The sequence below is a fragment of the Phyllobates terribilis genome, unplaced genomic scaffold (assembly GCF_046119375.1).
Source record: "Phyllobates terribilis strain yellow unplaced genomic scaffold, ASM4611937v1 Scaffold_117__1_contigs__length_5270597, whole genome shotgun sequence".
NCBI lineage: Eukaryota > Metazoa > Chordata > Amphibia > Anura > Dendrobatidae > Phyllobates > Phyllobates terribilis.
Genome location: NW_027362877.1, coordinates 3,365,058 through 3,379,964, shown reverse-complemented (window position 1 = coordinate 3,379,964; position 14,907 = coordinate 3,365,058). Strand labels below are relative to the sequence as shown.

Genomic DNA, 14,907 nt, shown 5'->3' with positions numbered 1-14,907 from the left:
CTCTGAAGAGTACAACAATGTACCACAACTCCAGAGTCTGCTAAATCTTTCTGAAGGTCATTTGCAGTCAAGTGGGGGTTCTGATTTGCCTCTCTAGCAATCCTACTGAAAATTTGCTTGGTCTTCCAGACCTTATCTTGACCTCCACTGTTTCTGTTAACTGCCATTTCTTTATTACATTTTGAACCAAGGAAAGGGCAACTTGAAAACGCTTTGCTCATAGTTTTCTCCTGCTTTGTGGCCTCCACCATTTTTAGAGTGCTAGACAGCGGATTAGAAGAAGCCATGGCTGCGGTTATTTTGGCACAATGTTAGAGTAAGCTGTGTTTTTATAAAGCAGGAAATTTGCATCACCTGGCCTTTCTTAACGATGATAGTGAACGAGCCATAACCCTAACAGGCTAAGTAAGATCTGAATCATTGGTCAAAGTTATCTGAGCACACAAATGTCCAAGGGTAATACAAAGGAAATGTATCATCTTTAACTTTAGGTCTTTTAGAGATCATTTCATCTTCAACTTGCTTAACTGATCACAATAACAGGAATTTGGCCAGGGGTGCCCAAACTTTTACATGCCACTGTAGATTGTGTCATGCAATGATGGAAGTATTAGTAGATGACCATAGAACCGACATGACAATCTCCCCTCCTCACCCTGCTGATGGGCCCATATTGCGGTCGCCTCTTGTGCTCCATGTATAACCTCAACCTTAATATCAATCAGATCTTCACCCTAAAAAAGAACAATGTGAGATGAGCTCAAATCCCATCACGTCACGGTCAGATGTTGTGCGGACTTCAGTATCATCTACCTGATGATCCTCCGGGATGTTGTGATTCTCCTCTGGACAGTCCTGGGGATACAGAGGACGGGGACATCTCTCTGGTGGATTTCTCCTCCTGGATCCATCTGTGGAGACACAGAGACTGAATACATGACCTGCCGTGTATCTGTCTATATATGAGACTCGTCTCTCAGAAAAGGTAATTCTATATTCTTGTATCAGTGACTAGATTACATTGTTGTGGTCCTCACCACCGCTACCGAGGTCCCAACACATTGTGGGCCTCAACTATGAAGTGATAATCAGCAAGGCCAAAACCTAATGCTCTGCACTCGGAGGATGAAGACCCTGAGGAGAAGGACAGAGAAGACCCTCGTCAGTCAGATGGAGGAGCCATACTAAAAAACACAACTTCTCCAAGTTCCGTCTCCAGGGATGGAACCACAGAGGAGCTGGAGAAAGCTCCACATTTCTATCCATTGGTTTCCTCTCCTAATTCACTGTATCGAGATTGGGGGAAGGACGGTGACCATTTACCAGTGATTGCATTTTTGAGAGCTCATGATGTCACCATGTGGACACGGCCTCCCTCCTGGACAGTATCCTCTGGAATCACTCAGAGAGAACCTGATCTATTAAAAGACGAGTTACCGCAATTTTCTTCTTCTTTAAATAGAGATAAATCTCAACATCCGCCTCGGTATAAACACTTAAATAAGCAGCAAGTTCTGTGTTTGTCTCTAAAGGAGGAAAAAAGGGCACATGTACGACTAACGTACGAAGTCACAGAACCCGGAAGGACGGTGTTGTGGGGAGCACCCGGTACGCAGCGGTTAGTACCCATCAATGTGTAGAAAGGACAACTAGAGAGCAGGCACCGGGGTCATGGGCGCTTACTGATGCACACGGGGAGCCAAGGAGAGATTGTCTGGTCAGACTCCACAGAAAAGCTCCATAATACATATTCTTCTGAACAAACATCCCTTTAAGGGAGACTTACACTTATTATTACCACCAGACCAGGATCTCAGATTGAAGTCCCCATTATTTTTGCTTTGTCTCCCAAAATTAGAACAAATGCTTTTTTTTAATAAAAATAAATCTAACTATCTATCTATCTATCTACACACATATATATATTTTATTATTTGGCATTTTCACGTCAGGATTTATCTCACACAGTAAACGCCAAAAGAAAAAAACACATCAGAAACACCTCCCCAAAATTGCAATGAAAAAACAACGATCAAAAAAAGTCACCAATAAAAAGGTCAGCGGCCATTCAAGAAGAGAAGCCCTCACACAGCTCCGATAACGGAAGATAAAGTGATGGGTGTCAGGAACAGTTCTGAAAATGGCAGCGACGTCGTTCTTACCACCCAATAAATGCTGAGAAACAAAACCCAAAAAGCCGGACGCCCGACCACAACTGATGACGACATTGAGCCGGCACCGATACTGAGGTATGGACAAGCGACAGCGGATTAGGGGGAAAATCATCAGTAAATTAACCCCGACTCTGCTAAGTAACAATCCACGACAGACTCAGGTACCGAAAGATCTCACAGGAGAGAACGGACAGAAGCGCTGGGACATCTGCAGACAAAATGTGACCGATGCTCTAAGGAAGGTGAAAGATTCTGAAAGAAGCCGCCGAGGACGAAGACTCAAGACTGATGAAGACGACAGCGGAGAAACCGCGACTCACAGATCAGAAGAGAATAATCAGGGAATGAAAGCTGTGAGAAAATGTAGAGAAAACCAGAGCAAGTCTGGAGAAAAATCATCTATTATAGGACGAGGCCGAGAGACGTCATCACATCCCCCGGAGCCAACAAGAGTCTCCTCTCACCTGGTGATGTCAGAGGCCGGAGCTCCTCCATAATCATCTCCTGGTACCGATCCTGGTGTCCTTCTAGATACTCCCACTCCTCCATGGAGAGATAGACAGCGACGTCCTGACACCTTATAGGAACCTGACAACAACGACACCGTCATCACCCAGAATCCTCCAGTGCTCTCCTGTATAATGTCCCAGCAGTCACCTCTCCGGTCATCACCCAGAATCCTCCAGTGCTCTCCTGTATAATGTCCCAGCAGTCACCTCTCCGCTCATCACCCAGAATCCTCCAGTGCTGTCCTGTATAATGTCCCAGCAGTCACCTCTCCGCTCATCACCCAGAATCCTCCTGTGCCGTCCTGTATAATGTCCCCGCAGTCACCTCTCCGGTCATCACCCAGAATCCTCCAGTGCTGTCCTGTATAATATCCCAGCAGTCACCTATCCACTCATCACCCAGAATCCTCCAGTGCCGCCCTGTATAATGTCCCAGCAGTCACCCCTCCGCTCATCACCCACAATCCTCCAGTGCTGTCCTGTATAAAGTCCCAGCAGTCACCTCTCCGTTCATCACCCAGAATCCTCCAGTGCTGTCCTGTATAATGTCCCAGCAGTCACCTCTCCAGTCATCACCCAGAATCCTCCAGTGCTGTCCTGTATAATGTCCCAGCAGTCACCTCTCCAGTCATCACCCAGAATCCTCCAGTGCTATCATGTATAATGTCCCAGAAGTCACCTCTCCAGTCACCACCCAGAATCCTCCAGTGCCGTCCTGTATAATGTCCCAGCAGTCACCTCTCCGCTCATCACCCAGAATCCTCCAGTGCTGTCCTGTATAATGTCCCAGCAGTCACCTCTCCAGTCATCACCCAGAATCCTCCAGTGCTATCATGTATAATGTCCCAGCAGTCACCTCTCCAGTCACCACCCAGAATCCTCCAGTGCTGTCCTGTATAATGTCCCAGCAGTCACCTCTCCGCTCATCACCCAGAATCCTCCAGTGCCATCCTGTATAATGTCCCAGCAGTCACCTCTCCGCTCATCACCCAGAATGCTCCAGTGCTGTCCTGTATAATGTCCCAGCAGTCACCTCTCCGGTCATCACCCAGAATCCTCCAGTGCTGTCCTCTATAATGTCCCAGCAGTCACCTTTCCGCTCATCACCCAGAATCCTCCAGTGCCATCCTGTATAATGTCCCAGCAGTCACCTCTCCGCTCATCACCCAAAATCCTCCAGAGCCGTCCTGTATAATGTCCCAGCAGTCACCTCTCCGGTCATAACCCAGAATCCTCCAGTGCCATCCTGTATAATGTCCCAGCAGTCACCTCTCCGGTCATCACCCAGAATCCTCCAGTGCTGTCCTCTATAATGTCCCAGCAGTCACCTTTCCGCTCATCACCCAGAATCCTCCAGTGCCCTCCTGTATAATGTCCCAGCAGTCACCTCTCCGCTCATCACCCAAAATCCTCCAGAGCCGTCCTGTATAATGTCCCAGCAGTCACCTCTCCGGTCATCACCCAGAATCCTCCAGTGCCATCCTGTATAATGTCCCAGCAGTCACCTCTCCAGTCATCACCCAGAATCCTCCAGTGCTGTCCTGTATAATGTCCCAGCAGTCACCTCTCCGGTCATCACCCAGAATCCTCCAGTGCTGTCCTGTATAATGTCCCAGCAGTCACCTCTCCGCTCAGCAGCTCAATCATCTTGTTGCTGAGCTCTAGGATCTTCTTCTTCTTCCTCTCATGTATCGGGGGGTGCGGGGGAGGCTCTGTGATGGGGCCCGGGCTCCGCCCTCCTGACTCCTGGAGATGGATGATGGGAGTCACACCCTCCCCCGGTGTCTTCCTCACTATTGTGTAATCCTGTGTATGGAGAGAGACAGTTAGGGAGAAGAATTCCTTCCCGACTCCAGATCTGACAATCAGTAGAAATCCCGGGATCAATAACCGTCTCCAGTAATCTGGGGCCATAACCTGGAATATTATTACACTCAGGACAGACATCCAGGCCCCTCTACAGCTCTTATAGGGAATCCCCATGACAACTCCTCCTGGCAGAGAGCTGCACACAATCACTGCTCTTACAGTAAAGAATCCTTCTCTTCCTCTTCTGGATTTCCTCTTCCCGATGTCGGACTTGTTACATAACACAATAAAGCTGATAGAAATGTAGAGGAGTTACCTCTCCGCTCAGCAGGGAGATGATCTCCAGGGTGAAGTGTAATAATCTTCTGGTGGTCTCGTCCTCGTCCATCCTCGGGGTCATTCAGGAGAAGGAGGGATGAGCACTGGATCAGCTGGAGGGATCTCGTCCTGCCGGCGTCTTCATGATAAAGGAGAAGATGGAGATCACAGGGGACGATATAACGACAATCACTGAATTCTGCCCCAAATATCCGACATTTATCAGGAAGAATCTGGAGGAAAAGCCACAAACTCCACCGCGGCCTCCTCCGCCGACCTGACCGCTCATTATCAGCCTCGTAGGAGGTCGGTCACCGTAGTAACTCCACCTCCAGCGGGGGACGGTCACCGTGGTAACTCCACCTCCAGCGGGGGACGGTCACCGTGGTAACTCCACCTCCAGCGGGGGACGGTCACCTTGGTAACTCCACCTCCAGCGGGGGCGGTCACCGTGGTAACTCCAACTCCAGCGGGGGCGGTCACCGTGGTAACTCCAACTCCAGCGGGGGACGGTCACAGTGGTAACTCCACCTCCAGCGGGGGCGGTCACCGTGGTAACTCCACCTCCAGCGGGGGCGGTCACCGTGGTAACTCCACCTCCAGCGGGGGACGGTCACCGTGGTAACTCCACCTCCAGTGGGGGGCGGTCACCGTGGTAACCACACCTCCAGCGGGGGACGGTCACCGTGGTAACCACACCTCCAGCGGGGGACGGTCACCGTGGTAACTCCACCTCCAGCGGGGGCGGTGAGGTGAGGAGGAGCCGCTGCACATCCCCCATACAACACTGAGGAGCCGCAGTCACATGGAGCAGGAGCCTCCACAGGAACAGCTCTGATCTCACCCCACACTCTCCTCTCACAGATTCACCACAAACCCTCCCTGTAATCTCACCGGAATGGCGGGAAGCGGAAACCTGCTGCTGGCTGATACCAGAGAGCAAGAGCTGCGCACAACCAGGACGGAGCTGCTGCACTGAGAGCGGGAGGACCTGTGGTGACGTCACCGCCATGTGATCAGGGGGCGGAGCTCAGGAGAGAGGTGGTGAAGGACCTGTGGTGACGTCACCGCCATGTGATCAGGGGGCGGGGCTTCGGGTGGTGATTGGCTCTCGCAGTGTTTCCTCACAGACTGTAATGAGTCTATAATCTATAGGCAGCGTCTAGATTGGAGTTGATTTCTGGAGGGGGAGGAGTGATTTCATTCTATCATGACGTCACCGGAAGGGGCGGGGTCTTCTCAGTCCAGTGGACACTATCCATCGTGCAGCTGCAGCAGTGCACATTGTGCCGGGACAGGAGGATGGTGATGAGGAGCTCGTGTTCAGCCGTCTGCTGTGAGGACTGAGGTGGGGAGAACTGACCATGTGAATAAATGCTGTGGAGGCATAAAGGGGTCTGCGTGGCTGGTGTGAGTGTGCATGGGGTATGTAGAGTGGCATCCAGGGGGCTGTGTGGCTGGTGTGAGGGGGCATGGGGTATGTAGAGGGGCATCCAGGGGGCTGTGTGGCTGGTGTGAGGGGGCATGGGGTATGTAGAGGGGCATCCAGGGGGCTGTGTGGCTGGTGTGAGGGGGCATGGGGTATGTAGAGGGGCATCCAGGGGGCTGTGTGGCTGGTGTGAGGGGGCATGGGGTATGTAGAGGGGCATCCAGGGGGCTGTGTGGCTGGTGTGAGGGGGCATGGGGTATGTAGAGGGGCATCCAGGGGGCTGTGTGGCTGGTGTGAGGGGGCATGGGGTATGTAGAGGGGCATCCAGGGGGCTGTGTGGCTGGTGTGAGGGGGCATGGGGTATGTAGAGGGGCATCCAGGGGGCTGTGTGGCTGGTGTGAGGGGGCATGGGGTATGTAGAGGGGCATCCAGGGGGCTGTGTGGCTGGTGTGAGGGGGCATGGGGTATGTAGAGGGGCATCCAGGGGGCTGTGTGGCTGGTGTGAGGGGGCATGGGGTATGTAGAGGGGCATCCAGGGGGCTGTGTGGCTGGTGTGAGGGGGCATGGGGTATGTAGAGGGGCATCCAGGGGGCTGTGTGGCTGGTGTGAGGGGGCATGGGGTATGTAGAGGGGCATCCAGGGGGCTGTGTGGCTGGTGTGAGGGGGCATGGGGTATGTAGAGGGGCATCCAGGGGGCTGTGTGGCTGGTGTGAGGGGGCATGGGGTATGTAGAGGGGCATCCAGGGGGCTGTGTGGCTGGTGTGAGGGGGCATGGGGTATGTAGAGGGGCATCCAGGGGGCTGTGTGGCTGGTGTGAGGGGGCATGGGGTATGTAGAGGGGCATCCAGGGGGCTGTGTGGCTGGTGTGAGGGGGCATGGGGTATGTAGAGGGGCATCCAGGGGGCTGTGTGGCTGGTGTGAGGGGGCATGGGGTATGTAGAGGGGCATCCAGGGGGCTGTGTGGCTGGTGTGAGGGGGCATGGGGTATGTAGAGGGGCATCCAGGGGGCTGTGTGGCTGGTGTGAGGGGGCATGGGGTATGTAGAGGGGCATCCAGGGGGCTGTGTGGCTGGTGTGAGGGGGCATGGGGTATGTAGAGGGGCATCCAGGGGGCTGTGTGGCTGGTGTGAGGGGGCATGGGGTATGTAGAGGGGCATCCAGGGGGCTGTGTGGCTGGTGTGAGGGGGCATGGGGTATGTAGAGGGGCATCCAGGGGGCTGTGTGGCTGGTGTGAGGGGGCATGGGGTATGTAGAGGGGCATCCAGGGGGCTGTGTGGCTGGTGTGAGGGGGCATGGGGTATGTAGAGGGGCATCCAGGGGGCTGTGTGGCTGGTGTGAGGGGGCATGGGGTATGTAGAGGGGCATCCAGGGGGCTGTGTGGCTGGTGTGAGGGGGCATGGGGTATGTAGAGGGGCATCCAGGGGGCTGTGTGGCTGGTGTGCGGGGGCATGGGGTATGTAGAGGGGCATCCAGGGGGCTGTGTGGCTGGTGTGCGGGGGCATGGGGTATGTAGAGGGGCATCCAGGGGGCTGTGTGGCTGGTGTGCGGGGGCATGGGGTATGTAGAGGGGCATCCAGGGGGCTGTGTGGCTGGTGTGCGGGGGCATGGGGTATGTAGAGGGGCATCCAGGGGGCTGTGTGGCTGGTGTGCGGGGGCATGGGGTATGTAGAGGGGCATCCAGGGGGCTGTGTGGCTGGTGTGCGGGGGCATGGGGTATGTAGAGGGGCATCCAGGGGGCTGTGTGGCTGGTGTGCGGGGGCATGGGGTATGTAGAGGGGCATCCAGGGGGCTGTGTGGCTGGTGTGCGGGGGCATGGGGTATGTAGAGGGGCATCCAGGGGGCTGTGTGGCTGGTGTGCGGGGGCATGGGGTATGTAGAGGGGCATCCAGGGGGCTGTGTGGCTGGTGTGCGGGGGCATGGGGTATGTAGAGGGGCATCCAGGGGGCTGTGTGGCTGGTGTGCGGGGGCATGGGGTATGTAGAGGGGCATCCAGGGGGCTGTGTGGCTGGTGTGCGGGGGCATGGGGTATGTAGAGGGGCATCCAGGGGGCTGTGTGGCTGGTGTGCGGGGGTATGTAGAGGGGCATCCAGGGGGCTGTGTGGCTGGTGTGCGGGGGCATGTAGAGGGGCATCCAGGGGGCTGTGTGGCTGGTGTGCGGGGGCATGTAGAGGGGCATCCAGGGGGCTGTGTGGCTGGTGTGCGGGGGCATGTAGAGGGGCATCCAGGGGGCTGTGTGGCTGGTGTGCGGGGGCATGTAGAGGGGCATCCAGGGGGCTGTGTGGCTGGTGTGCGGGGGTATGTAGAGGGGCATCCAGGGGGCTGTGTGGCTGGTGTGCGGGGGTATGTAGAGGGGCATCCAGGGGGCTGTGTGGCTGGTGTGAGGGGGCATGGGGTATGTAGAGGGGCATCCAGGGGGCTGTGTGGCTGGTGTGAGGGGGCATGGGGTATGTAGAGGGGCATCCAGGGGACTGAGTGGCTGGTGTGAGGGGGCATGGGCTATGCATGTAGAGGGGCATCCAAGGGCCTGCGTGGCTGGTGTGAGGGGGCATGGGCTGTGCATGTACAGGGGCATCCAAGGGCCTGCGTGGTTGGTGTGAGGGGGCATGGGCTGTGCATGTACAGGGGCATCCAAGGGCCTGTGTGGTTGGTGTGAGGAGGCATGGGCTGTGCATGTAGAGGGGCATCCACTGAGAAGGTTTATTGCAGAGGGCTTGCACAGGATAAGGGGTGATGGTGCATGTTAATGTGCTGATACCGCATGCACAGGGCTGCTTCTTGGGCGTGCTTCACAGTGAAGGGGGTAATGCAGGTATGTTGCTACATGTTGATGGGTTTGCACTGATGCTGCATGTTGGCGGTTGCACAGAACTGCTTGCTGTGTGGATTGCATAGTCAAGGTGATGATGCATGATGGCGCTGCATGTTGGGGATTGCACTGGGAAAGGGGTTATGTTTCAACAGTCTAGTCTAAAAAAAGGGGGTGATGTATGGCATTGATCTTGCACAGAGATTGTGCTGATGATACATGCGTAGGGCTGCACATTGTGGGGCTTTCACAAGTGTGGTGGTACATGTAAATGTCTGCGTGTAGGGGGGCTTGTGTGACGACTCATTATCTGGCCGTTTGTGTAGAGTGTGAACTGTTCTGGATTAGGCCAGACTACAAATATTGTTCCTTTCTTTGGTAAATGAAGATATGTTAGCCATTGTTTCATGTCAGATGGGCCGGAGTCCTAATTGTGTGTTCATTTGTAGATTGTCTAACACGTGGATTTCCTCAATCCCTCGGCCTACATGTTCACCTTCCATCTTTCTCTCATAGAAGGCTGCGGATCTCCTCTGTGAAGCCTCCAGCAGTTGTTCTCCATCATTTTTACATTCCATCTCCTTAATATCCTGATGAAATCTTTCTCCTTGCTCTTCGCTGACAGCACCAATGTTTTCAGTTAAGTTGTCCAAATGGGAATGTAAAAAATGTAATGTGGTGGCAGGAGAACTCTTGTGGGATAAAGTAAACTTTTGGAAACTGTTCTTGAGTCCAGGTTGCAAAGATGTTCTCGTTGGTCAAACTTTTTTTTGGCTCCAGTGATGAGTCCTATCTCGGCTGTCATTCACAGAAAAGCATGGGTACTTTGTATATCCTCCTTGATACCCAAGGAGCAAAGAGAGAACTTACAGATAACACCTATTGGTCATCCTTTATCCTCTTGGTTAAGGTAAATTTGTCACTAGGTTTTTCTCATTTAAGCTGCAGCCACCACCGTAAGGCCATATATACCTTATTCCATAAGGCTGTATACAAGTCCCCAGGCCGATCTGTATCGCTTCAAGAACAGCATTTATCCTCACTGGAGGGGCAGCCTGCTCTGATGGGCCTTGCTGATCTGGGCACAGCGCCTCCTATTTTGTGAATGGCGCCCTCCTCTGCTTCATTTGGATAACGCGTCCTATGTCATACACACAGTCTCCTCCGTTGCGCTCCTGCGCAGGTGCACGTCTCTCTGCACTGCTGAGGGCAGAGCAAAGTATCCTAATGTGCGGGGAAAGCTGAAAGAAAGCCGGCCTTATTCCAAGATCTATTGATGAAAATGTATTTTGTGGAAAAACCATTTACAGCAGATTCTTCCTCCTTGTGTGAACTGATCCCTGCAATTTCTCCTCTTACTCCTGCACGCCATGACGCGCAATATCCATTCACAGTCTTCATATCTCAGAAGTGCTCCATTGATTGTGGGGGCTTGATCCGTGCCATCATGGTGTGCTACATACAGACCTCATTCTAATGGCAGGAACTATCAGCAACATGTTTTCTGTAATGTTACATTTGTTTGTTACGTTTTGTATTTTAACCCCTTCACACCTGGCCATTTTCCGTTTTTGCATTTTCGTTTTTTGCTCCCCTTGTTCCCAGAGCCATAGCGTTTTTATTTTTTGGTCATTATGGCCATGTGAGGGCTTATTTTTTTGCAGGACGAGTTGTACTTTTCAACGCCATTACTAGTTTTACCATATCGTGTACGGGAAAACGGGGAAAACAATTCCAAGTGCGCTGAAATTGCAAAAAAAAAGTGCAATACCACAGATGTTTTTTTTTATTTTTTTTTACCACGTTCACTGAATGCTAAAACTGACCCGCCGTTATTCTCCAGGTCATTACGAGTTCGTAGACACCAAACATCTATAGGTTCTTTTTTAAGTGGTGAAAATAAATTCCAAAGTTTGGTTTAAAAAAATAAATAAATAAAAATATGGTGCCATTTTCCAAGACCTGAAGCGTCTCCATTTTTTGGGATCTGGGGCTGGGTGAGGGCTTATTTTTTGCGCACCGAGCTGAAGTTTTTATTGATACCATTTTGGGGTAGATCCGATGTTTTGATCGCCCGTTATTGCAATTTTACGGCAACCAAAAAAACATTATTCTGTTTTTTAGAATCTTTTTTTCTTGCTACACCATTTACCGATCGGATTAATTCTTTTTTTATATTGATAGATCGGGCGATTCTGAACGCGGCAATACCAAATATGTGTATGTGGAAAGGGGGGTGATTTAAACTTTTATATTTTTTTAATATTTTTTAAAACATTTCATTTTTTTTTTCACTTTTTGCTTGCTTCTATAGTCTCCATAGGAGACTAGAAGCAGCAATTGTCTGATCGCCTCTGCTACATAGAGGTGATGAGCAGATCCCCTGCATGCAGCAGAAATGGTCCTGTGCTATTAGCGCCGACCACTAGGTGGCGCTCATGACAACCACAGACGTCTGCTGCAGACCCAGGGTTGTCATGCCCACCCATGGGCGACCCGCGATCACGTGACGGGGTCGCCGATGGGTGGGGTAAGTGACGCACTTCCCGGAAGCGCGAGTTAAATGCCGCTGTCAGAGATTGACAGTGGCATTTAACATGTTAACAGCCGCGGGTGGATCGCGATTCCACCCGCGGCTGTTGCGGGCACCTGTCAGCTGTAAGAATCAGGAGACATGTGCTTGGTTCAGTGCGGGCTCAGCGCCGGAGCCCTAACTGAACCGGGGGTGATGGCCTAGAGCATACTAATACACCATGGGCCGGTAAGGGGTTAAAAATGTCAGTGATTTCTACATATAGATGTATTTTTGCCTTTTGTTATTTTAATTAAACAGGTTGAGTGAAGCTTGTTGTGGCATTAATGACCGGTAACTGATAGTTTGATCTCTATCAAGGTGGGTAAACGTTGAGTTTTCAAGAAATCCAGAAGTATCTCCACAAATGTCCACAATAATAGATCTGCAATGATGGGGATCGTGTTCCTCCTGCAGACTATTTTATTAGGTCACAGCAGTGTTTCTTTGGCAATCTTGGTCCGTCACAACCTTCTGTGGTGGTTTTGCGTTCCAGGTGGCCTGTAGAAGTAAAGTTTTAGTGGTCATTGTGACGGGGTGTGTGACAGCAGGAAGGGACACCAAGCCGACCATCAATGGAACAGCAGAAATGAAGGTAATTCTGCTCGTCCGCAATGAGTCCACAACAGCAGAAACAATATGATATTTCCACCGATGATGCGTTTGAAAATCAGGCTAAGGATCCTGCATCATTCTTTATTGAGAGGGGGTACAGTAAGCATTGTATTAAAAATGGATATAGGAGAGCGAGGTCCACCCCCCAGAATACACTATTACAGTCTATAACAAAATCAAAAGATGCTCCTGGCCAACTTAGATTCATCTCCACTTATAATCAGGACTGGGGGTTATGAGAACCATTCTTGAGACATTGGTCTGTGTTACTCACTGAACCGTCACTTTCCTCTCATTTAACAGCATCTCCTCAAATGACACCTAGGCATTGTAAAAGTATTAAGGAGATGTTGGTCAAAAGCCGCTATGTTCCACCAAGATCCAATCCAATGGAACAAGAGGGCCGATAAATGGTTGTTTCCCGTGCGGTCGCTGTGTGGTGTGCGTTAATGTCTCTCGCATCTCCGAGTTCTCAAACGCTTCTGGGAGCCGCCAATATACAATCAATTATCATATTACATGCAGAACATCTAATTTGATATATTGTGCCATGCCACATGCGGTTGTGGTAAAATCTATGTGGGATTAACATCCAGAGAATTGCGGGTAAAGACTAGGGAGCATGTGAGAGACATTTGGGCCGTGAGGACTGTGGCCGACGCAACCTCCTTAAAGATGATACCACGCCATTTTAAAATCTGTCATGGGAGAAATCCTAAAACATTTATGGCATCGATGTCATCCATAGTGGCATTAGGGGTGGAAACGTAAAAAAAAATTCTGGCTCAAAGGGAAACCAAATGGATGGTGGAACTGGGAACAGTGACGTCAAATGGCCTCAATGAGGCCCTGAGCTTCACCCTGTGAGAGAAGAATCCATTCTGAGTATGTGGTCTCCATCTTGTCTTGTAACTTCTGTGTAATGGTGATCAGGTAACACCGATGGGCGGGGAGGAGTCACATTACTATTCACTCCCCTTATGGTTACTATTGGTTCATAGGTCAGAGGGCACTATTCCTTTGTCTCTGACCCTATTTAAAGTGCCACATGTGTTAATAAAGCAGAAGTCTTTTCTAGTCCACCATACAAGGCCGTGCGGTATTGATTTCCCGAGCGCTCGTAAAACAAATCTTATTAATTTGGCGTTCGGAAGGCATAGAGGAGAGCGTATTTCACTCACAACCCCATTTCTTTAATAGATCTAATCTGTGGTATTTTTATACAATAGTATGTGTTGGTTTAAATTAGTTTTCTTTGTCATTTGTAACTTTCTCCCCCCCATAGTCTATATGGATCACCTACATATGGTTAATCAATATGAGGATACTACGAGCAACAATTAAATTGGACCAAGAAAATAGATTTTCGTACTGACAGAATTGTGTTGCAATTATAGGAAAATGATGCTGCTTACTCTAACACATTTTTGCATTAAGTAGTTGCGTTGCTATACTTGTCTAAATGCGTGTGGGTGCTGTGCCACCCCTTGCCTCTGCGTCATGCACGGCATCTGCATGGTGTCTGCGCATGTTCAGGGGCCATGGCAATGAGTCCTGGTTCCCTGTCATGCGTGGTTCACCTTGATGGCCGTGCATGACGCATCTGGCTCGGGTGGTTCAGCGCGCATGCGCCAATGATCCAGGAGTAGTGATGAGCAAGTATGTTCGGTTAACCCTTTTCGCTCATCACTATCCAGGAGATGATTGGTCCATTCCAGTCACGTGACCGCAGGTCCTAAAGTATATTTAAACAGACATGGAAGGTCCTATTAAACAATCCCCTCGAGGAAGCCATAGGATATACCACGTGAAACACTTGTTGTGGTGCTTGTTTATTCTGGGTGCTGACACCTCATCTAATATGGGTAAAAGTGCATTATAATTCTTTAGCATTTTTTCATAGGGCACTATGGGCCATATGGCACGTGGTACATATCCATAGTGATGAAATATGCCATCATTTTGTACCAGTGCATAAATGACTTGAATACGAGCACTTCTTGTCCCAATAGATATTTAACATCTATTATGTTGTATATGTGTCACCCAGTTTGGTTGTCTGTGTGTCGTCCTTTTTAATCACGTTTGTCTTTTCTGTATATTGTTTACAATAAAGTTTTTTGATTCTTTGCCATATACTCCATATTTGGTTTGTTTTTGCTATATAACACTATATAACAGCAGAAACAAGTCTGGGAGTGCCTCCCGCCAGGGAAAATCTAGAAATAGTCCTTGGATGAGTTCAATGGATCCAGCAGATGAGGGACACGACACAATCCCACGTTGCAGCTTCTATCAATCCACATACGCCACGAGGATCTGGCTGCAGCCTGAGACCCTCCAGCGTCGGGAGTCACCATGCAACTGATAGGGCCAAACATGAGTCTATTGTTCTGTCTACTGGGATCAGACCCTGGATGGGGAAAGGGTTCAAACCCACTAGATGCAACAAGAGCAGTTGACCTAGGCCTGATTACATTACAGTCCATGAACACAGGTCGGGGGAGGGACACACTGTTACACCCCTTAAACTAAAGCAGGTTACATTACATAGAGTACATGAACACAGGCGGGAGAGGGACACACTGTTACATATTGGATAAAACATAAGTTGCTGAGGTTAGGACCATCAGGGACCCCAATGTTACTTAGGAAAGACTATGTCCATGTTTAATA

The 14,907-nt window shown here is 50.7% G+C and overlaps 1 long non-coding RNA gene across 1 annotated transcript; it reads left to right on the top strand.

The window, feature by feature from the left end:
• The first annotated feature begins 5,849 nt into the window (after positions 1 to 5,849).
• On the top strand, positions 5,850 to 14,367 carry LOC141201548 (uncharacterized). The gene is made up of 2 exons (XR_012272950.1): positions 5,850 to 6,158; positions 9,494 to 14,367. It is a non-coding gene; the product is annotated as an uncharacterized lncRNA (long non-coding RNA).
• Positions 14,368 to 14,907: the final 540 nt, after the last annotated feature.